We start from the raw sequence: 14,758 nt of genomic DNA, 5'->3' as shown, positions 1-14,758 counted from the left end.
TATTCTCGAAGGAGGCGGCGCCTCGTGTGCTGAATGGTGGCCGCTGCGTCGCGACGCGTTGGGCGCCGGCTTATCTGCGTGGACACTGGACCGGCCGCTGCCCCCTGCCCCCGGCGCGCGTGTCGCCAGGGAATCCGCTACAGGGAGTAATCAGCCGGCCGGACCTCCGCGGATCCCCGAAATGCTGACAGCGGCGCAGGGCGACACACCGTCGCGTTCTGTGCTCCTGTGTAACAGTCCAGACAGAGCCGCATTGGGTAGCCGACGTCGACTCACGCTCAGGATCCCTCACAAGGCCCGTCCAATACAGTGCAGACGTTGGAATTATTTCTCCCTTTTAATACCGTACTTCTTAAGCCAGAACACTTTCGTGTCTGTGTGATCCGCGATATCCTCATACACCAGTTATAATTTTATGGGGCTAGCGGAACACGAGAAAGGCCAATATGATTGTGTCTATTACACTACTGGCCTTTAAAATTGCTACACCACGAAGATGACGTGCTACAGACGCGAAATTTAACCGACAGGAAGAAGATGCTGTAATATGCAAATGATTAGCTTTTCAGAGCACTCACACAAGATTTGCGCCCCTGGCGACACCTACAACGTGCCGATACGAGGAATGTTTCCCACCGATTTCTCATACACAAATAGCAGTTGACCGGCGTTGCCTGGTGCAACGTTGTTGTGATGCCTTGTGTAAGGAGGAGAAATGCGTACCATCACGTTTCGACTTTGATACAGGTCGGATTGTAGCTAATCGCAGTTGCGGTTTATCGTATCGCGACACTGCAGCTCGCGTTCGTCGAGATCCAGAGATCCAAAGTATGGAATCGGTGGGTTCAGGAGTGTAATACGGAACGACGTGCTGGATCCCAACGGCCTCGTACCGCTAACAGTCGAGATGACAGGCATCTTATCCGCATGGCTGTAACGGATCGCGCAGCCACGTCTCTATCCCTGAGTCAACAGATAAGGACGTTTCCAAGACAACAACCATCTGCAGGAACAGTTCGTCGACGTTTGCAGCTGCAGGGACTATCAGCTCGGAGACCATGGTTGCGGTTACCCTTGACGCTCCATCACAGACAGGAGCGCCTGCGATAGTGTACTCAACGACGAACCTGGGTGCACGAATGGCAAAACGTCATTTTTTCGGATGAATCCAGGTTCTGTTTGCAGCATCATGATGGTCGCATCCGTGTTTGGCGTCATCGCGATGAACGCACATTGGAAGCGTGTATTCGCCATCGCCATACTGGTGTATCACCCGGCGTGATGGTATGGGGTGCCATTGGTTACACGTCTCGGTCACCTCTTGTTCGCATTGACGGCACTTCGAACAGTGGACGATATGTTTCAGATGTGTTACGACATGTGATTCTACCCTTCATTCGATTCCTGCGAAACCCTACATTTCAGCAGGATAATGCACGACCGCATGTTGCAGCTCCTGTGTGGGCCTTTCTGGATACAGAAAATGTTCGACTGCTGCCCTGCCCAGCACATTCTCCAGATCTCTCACCAATTGAAAACGTCCGGTCAATGGTGGCCGGGCAACTGGCTCGTCGCAATTCGCCAGTCACTACTCTTGATGAATTGTGGTATCGTGTTGAAGCTGCATGGGCAGCTGTACCTGTACACACCATCCAAGCTCTGTTTGACTCAATGCCCAGGCGGATCAAGGCCGTTATTACGGCCAGATCTGGTTGTTCTGGGTACTGATTTCTCAGGATCTATGCACCCAAAATGCGTGAAAATGTAATCACATGTCAGTCCTAGTATAATATATTTGTCCAATAAATACCCGTTTATCATCTGCATTTCTTCTTGGTGTAGCACTTTTAATGGCCAGCAGTGTGAAAGTCTTTCACTGAATTTTTGCCACCAGCTCAATCATTCTACCTTTCACAGTATCTTTAAAAATTTTCCCCAAAGTTTTGGCATTTGAGCACATGTACGCTTTGTTAACACGCAACTCACCTCTCACTCCCTCAAGTCCCCTAACTGTAACTATCTCACAACCACGTGTCCATCGCTGGGAGTCGCTCATATCCATCCACCCTCACGTGCCCATTCTAACGCACTCATTCAGCCCAACTCACTGTCATTATTTCTTTGTGTTTCTCTGTCACTGTTCCCTGTCTCACAACCACAGTTTCATTCCTTTTGTTCTACTAATACTGTCTCCTGTTATTGTCCCTGTTCCCCTCTTGCTCTCTGTTCGTGCTATTACACTACTGGCCATTAAAATTGCTACCCAAGAAGAAATGCAGATGAAGATTGGGTATTCTTTGGATAAATATGTTATACTAGAACAGACCTGTGATTACATGTTCACGCAATTTGCGTGCATAGATCCTGAAAAATCAGTACTCAGAACAACTACCTCTCGCCGTAATAAAGGCCTTGATACGCCTAGGCGTTGAGTCAAATAGAGCTTGGATGGCGTGCACAGGTACAGCTGCCCATGCAGCTACAACACGATCCCACAGTTCATCAAGAGTAGTGACTGGCATTATGTGACGAGCCAGTTGCTCCGCCACCATTGACCAGACGTTTTCAATTGGAGAGAGATCTGGAGAATGTGCTGGCCAGGGTAGCAGTCGAACATTTCCTGTATCCAGAAAGGCCCGCACAGGATCCGCAACATGCGATTGTGCATTATCCTACTGAAATGTAGGGTTTCGCACAGATCGAATGAAGGGTAGAGCCACGGGTCGTAACACATCTGAAATGTAACGTCCACTGTTCAAAGTGCCGTCAATGCGAACAAGAGGTGACCGAGACCCGTAACCAATGGCACCCCATACCATCACGCCGGGTGATACGCCAGTATGGCGATGACAAATACACGCTTCCAATGTGCGTTCAACTCGATGTCGCCAAACACAGATGCGACCATTATGATGCTGTAAACAGAAACTGTAATCACATGTCAGTTCTAGTATAATATATTTGTCCAATGAATACCCGTTTATCATCTGCCTTTCTTCTTGGTGTAGCAATTTTAGTGGTCAGTAGTGTATTAATCTGACCGGGTGGGTATCCGAAACACTCGAGCAATACTGAAGAATGGCTTGTGTTCTGTGCGTGGTCGCCTTTACGGATGAACCACACTATCCTATAACTGTTCCAATAAACCGAAGACGACAATTCCCCTTCCCTACTACCGTCCTTACATATTCGTTCCATTTTATATCGTTTCGCAACGTTACGCATAGATATTTAATCGACATGATTACAAGAAGGACGCTACTAATGCTGTATTCAGGCATTACGGGAACTTGTTTCCTACTCATATGCATTTACTTACATTTTTCTACATCTAGCGGCCATGCAATGAAGAACTTAGATTTGCACACTCCGCCCCATTACAAAGTTAACTATTCCTTGACGTCTCAAGATGTGTCCTATCAATTTATTCCCATTATTGGTCAAGTTGTGCCATAAAGCTCATTTCATCCCCATTCAGTTGGAAACCTTTTCATTACTTATACTACCAGCCACTATAACCTTCGGCGTTCTTGTATAGCAACCCTTTTCAAAAGCTTATATTACTTTGTATAAACTCTATTCCTACTCTCATTTCCTACTTTCATTCCCTCACAATCACCTGACTCATTTCCACTGCACTCCATTACCCTTGTAGAGTTTTACTTACGTTCCATCTTATAATTTCGTTTGAAGACACTACTAAATTCCGTTTAACTGATCTCGCACTATAGTTAACAACAATACTCTTTTCGTTGCAGCCGCCTAGTAGAAACACAGGTAACTTAACGCTGGTATTATTACTGATTTACTGAATACTGAGCAGAGAAAAGGTTAGCTCTGAAACTTCTGAAAAGTATTTACTATGCACTGAAAACTTTCTCAAGTGCTACGCTACGCTCGTCGTGGATGGGGAAATACCCACCATCCCCTAAAGAGTTACGTCAAAGGGGTTATTTCACTCCTTGTTTTACTCAGGTCACCTGCCGAATACCCTGATGAGGCTGTCGCCGGGTTCGAAGAGTGCCTATCCCATCGGCCTGGGGAAAAATTTATGTCTTTTTCAGTGCGAGTGTAACTTTATTCACGAGTTTCCGCGATAACAACGGCGTTTTCCCTCCAGTGATGTACTGGCCATGTTGGTTGGACTTTTGTACTCGGTGTATAGTTTTCTTACAGTCTCAGCAACGAGTCTCTGAATTTCTTCGTCTTCTTTCTTCAGACGTGACTGTTAAGTCTCCTATGCACTGTACGATCGAATAAGTTCCACTAGCGTCTCTTTTTTTTTGTCAAAATTTGCCCAAAACATCTCTGGAGGCTTCCAGACAAATATAAGTCTTCCGTTCGCCCTCAAACTAATTTAATGTGTTTATTCGATTAATTTCAACACGTAATGTTACTCACAGGAGTATAAACAATGTGAAAATCAATAGACTTTACAACTAATCTTTCTATCTGATCCTTCAGACAATAGTTGCCAAAAAGCAGTAGCTTCAATAAACAATCACTTTCAGTATTCATCATGGATATTACTTCATATTTATCGACCGTAATTTAAGAGAGCAGCCAACTTCAAGCTGCTTCTTACTAACGAAAATAGTGGGGAATTTGTGTTAGTTACCAGTTAATGCAATGCGCTGATTTCTTAGTGGAGGCACAAATTATACCTCTGGTTGTGGTATATTTAAGGTAACAGACGGCATCAAAAACAATTAATACATGATTAATAAATCAAAACGTTCCGGTAACTTATTACTGAAACGTATGCAACTCGCGAAACAAGAAATTTTGCTTTACAATGATTTCATCCCACTGACAGTTTATTCAGTAATCCAAAAGTTTTGTCAGAAATTAATCCAACGGAGTATCTATCGCAGCAGTCAGTATATAATAAGCAACCTAAAAAGGAAAAAGACAGAGACAGTGGGAGAGGTAGCTGCGTGATTGCAAAATCCTTGGCCACCATTGAGAACAAGATAAGATGATAATGACAGTGATGGTGTGTGTGATACGTATGAGAGAGACAGAACGGAGGCCTGACAATGACAGAGAATAGAAGGGGAGAGGGAAGGAGGGAGGGAGGGAGGGACGGAGGGAGGGAGTGAGGGGGGGGGGGGAAGAGAGAGAGAGAGAGAGAGAGAGAGAGAAAGAGAGAGAGAGTGATGATGATGATGATGACGATGATAAGAAACCGAGAGAGTACGATAAAAACACAGTCTTTTACGATCTTTACCATGAAAGAAATGGGAAGTGTTACACTAAACTTATCTTGACAGAGCTCTCCCAAACTGATATTCCATTGAAACTTCCTGGCAGATTAAAACTGTGTGCCGGACCGGGACTCGAACTCGGGAGCTTTGCCTTTCGCGGTCAAGTGCTCTACCAATTGAGCTACCCAAGCACTACTCACGCCCCGTCATCACAGCTTTACTTCCGCCAGTACCTCGTCTCCTACCTTCCAAACTTTACAGAAGCTCTCCTGCGAACCTTGCAGAACTAGCACTCCTGAAAGAAAGAATATTGCGGAGAGCTGGCTTAGCAACAGCCTGCGTGATGTTTCCAGAATGAGATTTCCACTCTGCAGCGGAGTGTTCTCTGCCAGGAAGATTCATATCAGCGCACACTCCGCTGCAGAGTGAAAATCTCATTCTGATATTCCATTATTTCCATGCCTGTGCCAATACATTGATTATAATTTCATCCTTTGTGGATCCGCAGGATGATGAACGATGTAAGTACGTCTTGGGCATTGGATATATAGCGTCACGGCAACTTTTCGGATGATGATCGTAAGACAGCATGCCTAGAGATCGTGTGCGTGCAGCTTACCGGTATCTTTATGACTTAGAGAACGGTCCAACGGTAATGATGAGGTAGACGGCAGCAAAATACTGGCGTTCCGCACAAACCTTTGATTGTACTGCAATAGAGCACAGCAAGTGGTGAGGAAATGTACTCTGGACAACAGTGTGGTAAGGAGATCCTTCCAGGAGGACTAAACCTCAAGGAGACTGTAGGAAAGATGCGCTGGTTGTCTCCAATAAACAGATGACAACAGCTAAAGTATGGGCAGAGTTCACTGGCACAGTGTCACCATGAGCCGTGGGAACACATCATTGCTTACTGGATTGAGATCTTGAGCTTCAATGAGTCGTTTACCATTGGCATCCCACCACATACCACCGAGACGTGGATGACGTAAGTCAGGAGTCAGCTGGGAAATTGAGTGTCATTCTGTTGTGTTCAGCAATGAGCTTCCTTCGCGGCTGTTACGTCGACGCCAACAAGTCTGTAGACGATATGGTGAAAGGTTCAGAAAGCAGACATTCTCGGGACTCGTACCTCTCCAACTCGTGGTATCACAGTATGGGCAGCTATTGGATAAGTCAACAGCACTGATCTGATAAGTATTTAATGTTAGATAGTACGTGGGTACAAAGCGAAAACCTTCGTGACCATCGTATGAAATGGTATTTTTCAGCAGAATAATGCAAGACCACATTGCATTTCACGCAACTTCTTTGAGGAATATGCGGATCCTTGACTGACCTGCCCATAGAGCATGTTTTGGATACGGTGGGAGGACGTATAGTTACAGAGCAGCCTCCTGCCTGCAAACTTCATGAAATGACAATGCTTGTGTTTCATGTTTGACAGGAACTCGCTCAATATTAAACATGACCTTCAGATGCTAACTGATACTAGGCCACAAAGAATACAACAATGTTTTCGCGACCGTGGAGCTCACACTTCATACTGATGCTGATAATAGGCGTCGGTTCCGAATGGAATGAAAGTTTCACCATTTAATTGAAGGTCGCGAGCCCTATCTTCTTATCTCGTGTTTTCTACTGAAAATCTCGTGCTTGTTCTCTTGTTAACTTTACTATTACAGAGATCGCTTAAACTTTTTTTTAATTGGTCCTGTGCGCAATAAATAACTTTCTTGGTCTTTCTGATGCCACTGCTTGATCTCCTGCATTCCATTATTGAACAAAAACATAAAACATCCTATTATTAATGCCGAGTGCAATGCATGTTCTGTATGGCGGCTCCTGCTGTTGCTGCGGCTGCTGCTGCTTACTACAACTACATATAATTCAAGAGAAAGGGTTTCGTCAAATCTAAAGTCGATAAATGATAACCCAAACAAGTAATTCCTTTTTTTAAAAACTATATTCTGAAAGCCATTCTTTCTCATTCAATTAACAAAACGCTAGAAGCTCTTTGAACAATCGCTTCGTATGTAAATCTGCCTCCAGTGGCATTAAAGCAATATGTAATCAAACTCTTGAGACAGACTGAAATACTTCTCAATTAAATACATAGTGAAACAAGTCCCTGAAAATTACAAAAGAAATCAATGACAAAAATCAATACTTAATCTATTCACCTAACAATGGTTTCCTTTAAGAATTCAACCCCTATCACTATCAAAATTACTGTCTGCTGCTATGCACATACACAAACCCTTTTCTTTAAATTAATAAGCGCGCTGCAAATTATAGAAAATATCATCTCAATACCAAATCCTGTGTCGCTGCTGGCGGACACGGCTGTACGGCAGCTCGGCGACGACCCCTCGTCCAACACACGTGCGCACCACAGCAGGCGGGCTCCTACACTGGCCTACAAACTGCCACAAATTAATCCCTGAGCTGCGAAGCGCGACAACAATATCTTAGATTCCAGAGCTCGTGTATGCACCCTGTAGCCAATCTTTAAATCCCAAGAGAGTATTGCCAGCTCTCATAATATCCGTCGTGTGATGAATATGTCCACAGTGTTTAATAAATATCGGGCTGGTGCTTCGTGGTGTACCACGTTTCACTTCCGTCAGTGTACATTTGACATTTTACAGACTGCCGAATTTATTCGTTAGCAGTAGTATTTTGACCATGTCTTCCGTTGAGGCTGTGCATCACGCAGACCGCCTTCCCTCGCGTCTCCTGCTACCCTGCCGGTGGGTCCCCCAGGCGGTCAGCCCCTCCCTCCTCACACACGAGGCCAGGGGGCGCCGTCACGCACGTCGCACAGCTCACGTATTAATAACAGCCTCCGCCTTTCCGATAGGGAAACCAAACCACCACTGCAACCGCTTGCGTGCCTTCCCCCCACCTCTCCCCAGCCGGCCGCATATTTTCTTTCCTTGCTGAGGAAAACTTCCCGTGTCCCAGCGTCTCCCCCAATCGCTTACCGAGACCGTTCGGCGACCTCATGCGGAAGGAACGCGCCCATGCGATCGGCCGCTTTTGTCCGCGGATCGGCATCTGCCGAATTCGTTGGCTCTCCACAAAGAGACCGCGCCGTGCTCGACTGGGCATTTAGCGCTAACAGGATCCTCGCCGCTTTACACGTACGCGTCTCCCGTGGCGAATGGTCCAGTAGGAATTTCCAGTTTTTCAATTGTGCAACGGCCGACTATACGTTTGTAAACAGCTCTGAAATACTTCAGATTGCACACAAGAAAGTTACAAAAATCATGACTCCTCATCGAGACTACAATAGAGAATTGTACTGACAGAACATGCTAATACTGACATCTACCACATTAATGTCGTCACATCTATAATGACCACGTCACCATTCTACAGGGTGAACTCGAACACCACCTACAAAATTTCGTATGTTGGCCATTGTGGTGTTTCAAAAGTCTAATCAGGAAACATCGCGTTTCTTTACGGCTTGAGCTACGCCAGGTAAGAAATGTTAAAATATATATTTATTTGTAGTCTGTTAAGTGGAGACTTGTTATTTAAAAAGATTTTGTTTCTTTTCTTTCATGTCGAGCGTGGCAGCAAGATGATCCAGTGGGGACCTCAGACGCGGCGGACGACGAAAGCTAACCACTATTGCATCGTAGTCGACGGCTGGCGGCTGGAACAACACTTGAAACATTATGCTGACCATTATTAAAATATGTTTCATGTTTTTTTTATGTAAAATGAAAAGGGAGTTCAATGTTGAATGTGGAAGGTTGAAGTTTGTAACTGGATGTCAATTGGTTATCAACTGTTAAATAAACTTCCAGTTGGAAGTTTGGACAGTCAGTTGACTCTGTTGTTACGGCATGCATCGTAAATACTACGTATGTCCTAACCGCCGTCTGCTTCACGTCTGCTGTGCAGCGAGCTACCTTAATTTAAGTATTAACTGTATTTTCCGTACTTGTCACTTCTTCTTCCGTGTGTTTTTGCTTTTAGGAAGCTTTAATTGTCGAGTGCTATTAATGGTGTTCCATAGATTTCGTGTTTGTTTTGAATACAGTCAGAGAGAGTCCCTTTAGTCAACCATAGTGCCAGTAGTGCTAGTGTTTGTTTTCAATACAGTCCAGAGACAGGTAGTGTTATTTTCATTGTTTTCTACAAGAAGTGGCTAGCAATCACAGTTTAGTCAATAATCAGCCGCCTTTAGTGAATTAGCAGTCTAGTTAAAGGTTGATTAACTCTCTTCGGTAAACTGATTCCTTAGGATGGATAGGATGTGTGACTGCTGTGTACGGACGCAGGAGGAGCTGGCCACTGTTCGCGAACAGCTGAACGTGTTGATTGCCGCGGTCAGCCGTCTTCAGGCTGCTGCCTCGGAGTGTAGCGGCAGTGGGGAGCCTGGTGCGTCGCAAGGTACACCCCAGGTGTTACATGCTTCACCCACTGTCTCTGGCCGGCCGGTGTGGCCAAGCGGTTAAAGGCGCTGCAGTCTGGAACCGCGTGACTGCTACGGTCGCAGGTTCGAATCCTGCCTCGGCATGGATGTGTGTAATGTCCTTAGGTTAGTTAGGTTTAAGTAGTTCTAAGTTCTAGGGGACTGATTTCCTTAGAAGTTAAGTCCCATAGTGCTCAGAGCCATTTGAACCACTGTCTCTGCTGTCGAGACATCTTCGCGGGTACCGGGCGTGGCTGGGCCACCCTCTCCCCAAGGGGAGTGGCGGGTTCAGCGGCTTTCGCGGCGCACGAGGCGGAGGGTCAATGTGGAGGCTGGCCGTGTGGCATCGCCCGCTCTGCCTGTGAGTGGACATGTGGCTGCTCCTTCAGCAAGGTCCGAGCAGGCACACGGGGGGAGGGGTTTATTAGTTATAGGGAGCTCCAACGTTAGGCGGGTGATGGAGCCCCTTAGGGAAATAGCGGAAAGGTCGGGGAAGAAGGCCAGTGTTCACTCTGTCTGCTTGCCGGGGGGGGGGGGGGGTCTCATCAGAGATAAGGAGGAGGCCCTACCGTCGGCGATAGAGAGCACTGGGTGCACCCGACTGCAAATTGTTGCTCATGTTGGCACCAATGACTCCTGCAGTCTGGGTTCAGAGGTCATCCTCAGTTCGTACAGGCGATTGGCGGAATTGGTGAAGGCGGAAAGCCTCGCTCGCGAGGTGGAATCAGAGCTAACTATTTGTAGTATCGTTTCTAGAACCGATCGCGGTCCTCTGGTTTGGGGCCGAGTGGAAGGCTTAAACCAGAGGCTCAGACGATTCTGCGGAGATCTGGGGTGCAAATTTCTCGACCTCCGCTATCGGGTGGAGAAATGTAGGGTCCCTCTGAATAGGTCAGGCATGCACTACACGCCGGAAGCGGCTACAAGGGTAGCGGAGTACGTGTGGAGTGCACATGGGGGTTTTTTATGTTACAGAATTCCCTCCCTAGGCCCGACAAGACGCCTCCTGAGACGCAGCAAGGTAGGAGTAGGCAAAATGCAACAGGGAATAACAATATTAATGTGCTAATAGTAAACTGCAGGAGCGTCTATAGAAAGGTCCCCGAACTGCTCTCATTAATAAACGGTCACAACGCCCATATAGTACTAGGGACAGAAAGGTGGCTGAAACCAGACGTAAACAGATTGGAATGTATACCGCAGAGACAGGCTGGACAGTTAAAGGGCAGGCGTGTTTATAGCGGTAAGAAGTGCAATAGGTCCCCGAACTGCTCTCATTAATAAACGGTCACAACGCCCATATAGTACTAGGGACAGAAAGGTGGCTGAAACCAGACGTAAACCGATTGGAATGTATACCGCAGAGACAGGCTGGACAGTGAAAGGGCAGGCGTGTTTATAGCGGTAAGAAGTGCAATAGGTCCCCGAACTGTTCTCATTAATAAACGGTCACAACGCCCATATAGTACTAGGGACAGAAAGGTGGCTGAAACCAGACGTAAACAGATTGGAATGTATACCGCAGAGACAGGTTGGACAGTGAAAGGGCAGGTGTGTTTATAGCGATAACAAGTGCAATAGTATCGAAGGAAATTGACGGAGATCCGAAATGTGAAGTAATGTGGGTGAAGGTCACGGTTAAAGCAGGCTCAGACATGGTAATTGGATGTCTCTATAGGCCCCCTGGCTCAGCAGCTGTTGTGGATAGTTTGAAAAATATTTCGAGTAGATTTCCCCACCATGTTATAGTTCTGGTTTGAGATTTTAATTTGCCGGATATAGACTGGGAGACTCAAACGTTCATAACGGGTGGCAGGGACAAAGAATCCAGTGAAATTTTTTTAAGTGCTTTATCTGAAAACTACCTTGAGCAGTTAAACAGAGAACCGACTCGTGGCGATACCATATTAGACCTTCTTGTGACAAACAGATCCGAACTATTTGAAACAGTTAGCGCAGAACAGAGAATCAGCGATCATAAAGCGGTTACGGCATCGATGGTTTCAGCCGTAAATAGAAATATTAAAAAAGGTAGGAAGATTTTTGAGTTTAGCAAAAGTGACAAAAAGCGGATTACAGAGTACCTGACGGCTCAACACAAAAGTTTTGTCTCAAGTACAGACAGTGTTGAGGATCAGTGGACAAAGTTCAAAACCATCGTACAATATGGGTTAGATGAGTATGTGCCAAGCAAGATCGTAAGAGATGGAAAAAGACCCACCGTGGTACAACAACCGAGTTAGAAAACTGCTGCGGAAGCAAAGGGAACTTCACAGCAAACATAAACATAGCCGAAGCCTTGCAGACAAACAAAAATTACGCGAAGCGAAATGTAGTGTGAGGAGGGCTATGCGACAGGCGTTCAATGAATTAGAAAGTAAAGTTCTATGTACTGACTTGACAGAAAATCCTAAGAAATTTTGGATTTATGTCAAAGCGGTAGGTGGATCAAAATAAAATGTCCAGACACTCTGTGACCAAAATGGTACTGAAACAGAGGATGCCAGACTAAAGGCCGAAATACTAAATGTCTTCTTCCAAAGCTGTTTCACAGAGGAAGACTGCACTGTAGGTCCTTCGCTAGATTGTCGCACAGATGACAAAACGGTAGATATCGAAATAGACGACAGAGGGATAGAGAAACAATTAAAATCGCTCAAAAGAGGAAAGGCCGCTGGATCTAATGGGATACCAGTTCGATTTTACACAGAGTACGTGAAGGAACTTGCCCCCCTTCTTGCAGCGGTGTACCGTAGGTCTCTAGAAGAGCGTAGGGTTCCAAACGATTGGAAAAGGGCACAGGTCATCCCCGTTTTCAAGAAGGGACGTCGAACAGACTATCAGACCAATTGTGTGATTGGATTGAGGAGTTCCTAGATAACAGAACGCAGCATGTCATTCTCAATGGAGATAAGTCTTCCGAAGTAAGAGTGATTTCAAGTGTGCCGCAGGGGAGTGTCATAGGACCGTTGCTATTCACAATATACATAAATGACCTGGTGGATGACATCGGAAATTCACTGACGCTTTTTGCAGATGATGCTGTGGTGTATCGAGAGGTTGTAACAATGGAAAATTGTACTGAAATGCAGGAGGATCTGCAGCGAATTGACGCATGGTGCAGGGAATGGTAATTGAATCTCAATGTAGACAAGTGTAATGTGCTGCGAATACATAGAAAGATAGAACACTTATCATTTAGCTACAAAATAGCAGGTCAGCAACTGGAAGCAGTTAATTCCATAAATTATCTGGGAGTACGCATTAGGAGTGATTTAAAATGGAATGATCATATAAAGTCGATCGTCGGTAAAGCAGATGCCCGACTGAGATTCATTGGAAGAATCCTAAGGAAATGCAATCCGAAAACAAAGGAAGTAGGTTACAGTACGCTTGTTCGCCCACTGCTTGAATATTGCTCAGCAGTGTGGGATCCGTACCAGATAGGGTTGATAGAAGAGATAGAGAAGATCCAATGGAGAGCAGCGCGCTTCGTAACAGGATCATTTAGTAATCTCGAAAGCGTTACGGAGACGATAGATAATCTCCAGTGGAAGACCCTGCAGGAGAGACGCTCAGTAGCTCGGTACGGGCTTTTGTTAAAGTTTCGAGAACATACCTTCACCGAAGAGTCAAGCAGTATATTGCTCCCTCCTAGGTGTATCTCGCGAAGAGACCATGAGGATAAAATAAGAGAGATTAGCGCCCAAACAGAAGCATACCGACAATCCTTCTTTCCACGAGCAATTCGAGACTGGAATAGAAGGGAGAACCGATAGAGGTACTCAGGGTACCCTCCGCCACACACCGTCAGGTGGCTTGCGGAGTATTTATGTAGATGTAGATGTAGATGTATGTGTGAGATTTGCAAGTTTTGTTAAAATTCAGACTTCTTGAAGAGGTTCTGGCAGGATTTTGTCGAGAGTGTGGACGGTCTTCAATGGTTGACTGGTTTGAAGTTTTATTGGTGAGAGGTCGACACGTATTGATATTTTGAAAATAATCGATACTGTGAAGTGTGTTAGGATTCTGTTTTGAAACTTTATCGGCGATTGTGGTCGGGAGGATCGGTCTTAAAGTGGAATATTTCGTTGAATGAGAACAGGATTTTTTAGTGACATTAATTAATTATTTAAGGAAAAATCAGGACAATTTCAATTTATTCTGGCAAAGATATCAAGGAGTATCAGACCGCACAACGAACATATAGAATCTCTGTGACTTTGTGGAACTATAAAAAATTTTTTTACGATAAAGCTTTTCTACAACAGGGACTGGTGAATTTTGCTGCCTCTATCCTTATCTTCTAGGTTGAATTTGCTACAGCTTAAAGTTTTTCTTTGTGGATTTTTCAAGTAACTGGGAAATGAACTTATAATTTGATCTGCAGCGGACCGTCGATATTGGGTACACGGTTAGGCCGTTGTGAAACCTGTTGGTTTGCAGATTGCCTTTCTCTCCCCTGCTGCAGACATCGTTGCTGAGTTGCTGCGACAGGATCGGCGGTTCAGCGCACCATGAAGAATTTCTGATTATTTCAGCTTGAAGAATACTAACCTTGGTCTTCGCTGGGACGTTTCAGATTGTTACCCAAATTGTCTTGGATAGTGTGAAAACAGCGTTACAAAATCGAAAAAACCTGTAATGTGCTTTCATCAAAACGTACGCCTCAAGACAGGGACATATTCCCGACATACTCTCATTGGAACAGCAACGAATACAATACTGAAAAGGTGTATGTTTCAGTCCACAGCACAGTTTACTTATCTTGGCTACTGGCTACTCAGTAACAGACAAACCACATGGCAATGCAGATAGTTTAACATGCAAGCAATTGATTGTATGTTAAACTATTTGCATTGCTATTTAGATTGCCTGCCGTGGCTGTTCCAAACATCCAGATAACGACAAATTTCCAATTTTTGTCAACGCTGCCTGTAAATCTTCTTCGCTTTCACCGAGGATAGCAATGTCATCAGCGAATCTTACCACTGATATAATTTCACACTGAATTTTAATCTCACTCTTGAATTTTTCTTGCATTAAGACCTTTGCTTCTTCGTTTTACAGATTGAAGGGTTTGAGAGAAACACTGCAACGTTGCTGTAAGCTATTTTTC

The sequence above is a fragment of the Schistocerca serialis genome, chromosome 7 (genome assembly GCF_023864345.2).
Source record: "Schistocerca serialis cubense isolate TAMUIC-IGC-003099 chromosome 7, iqSchSeri2.2, whole genome shotgun sequence".
NCBI lineage: Eukaryota > Metazoa > Arthropoda > Insecta > Orthoptera > Acrididae > Schistocerca > Schistocerca serialis.
Note: the sequence above shows the minus strand (reverse complement) of the source record.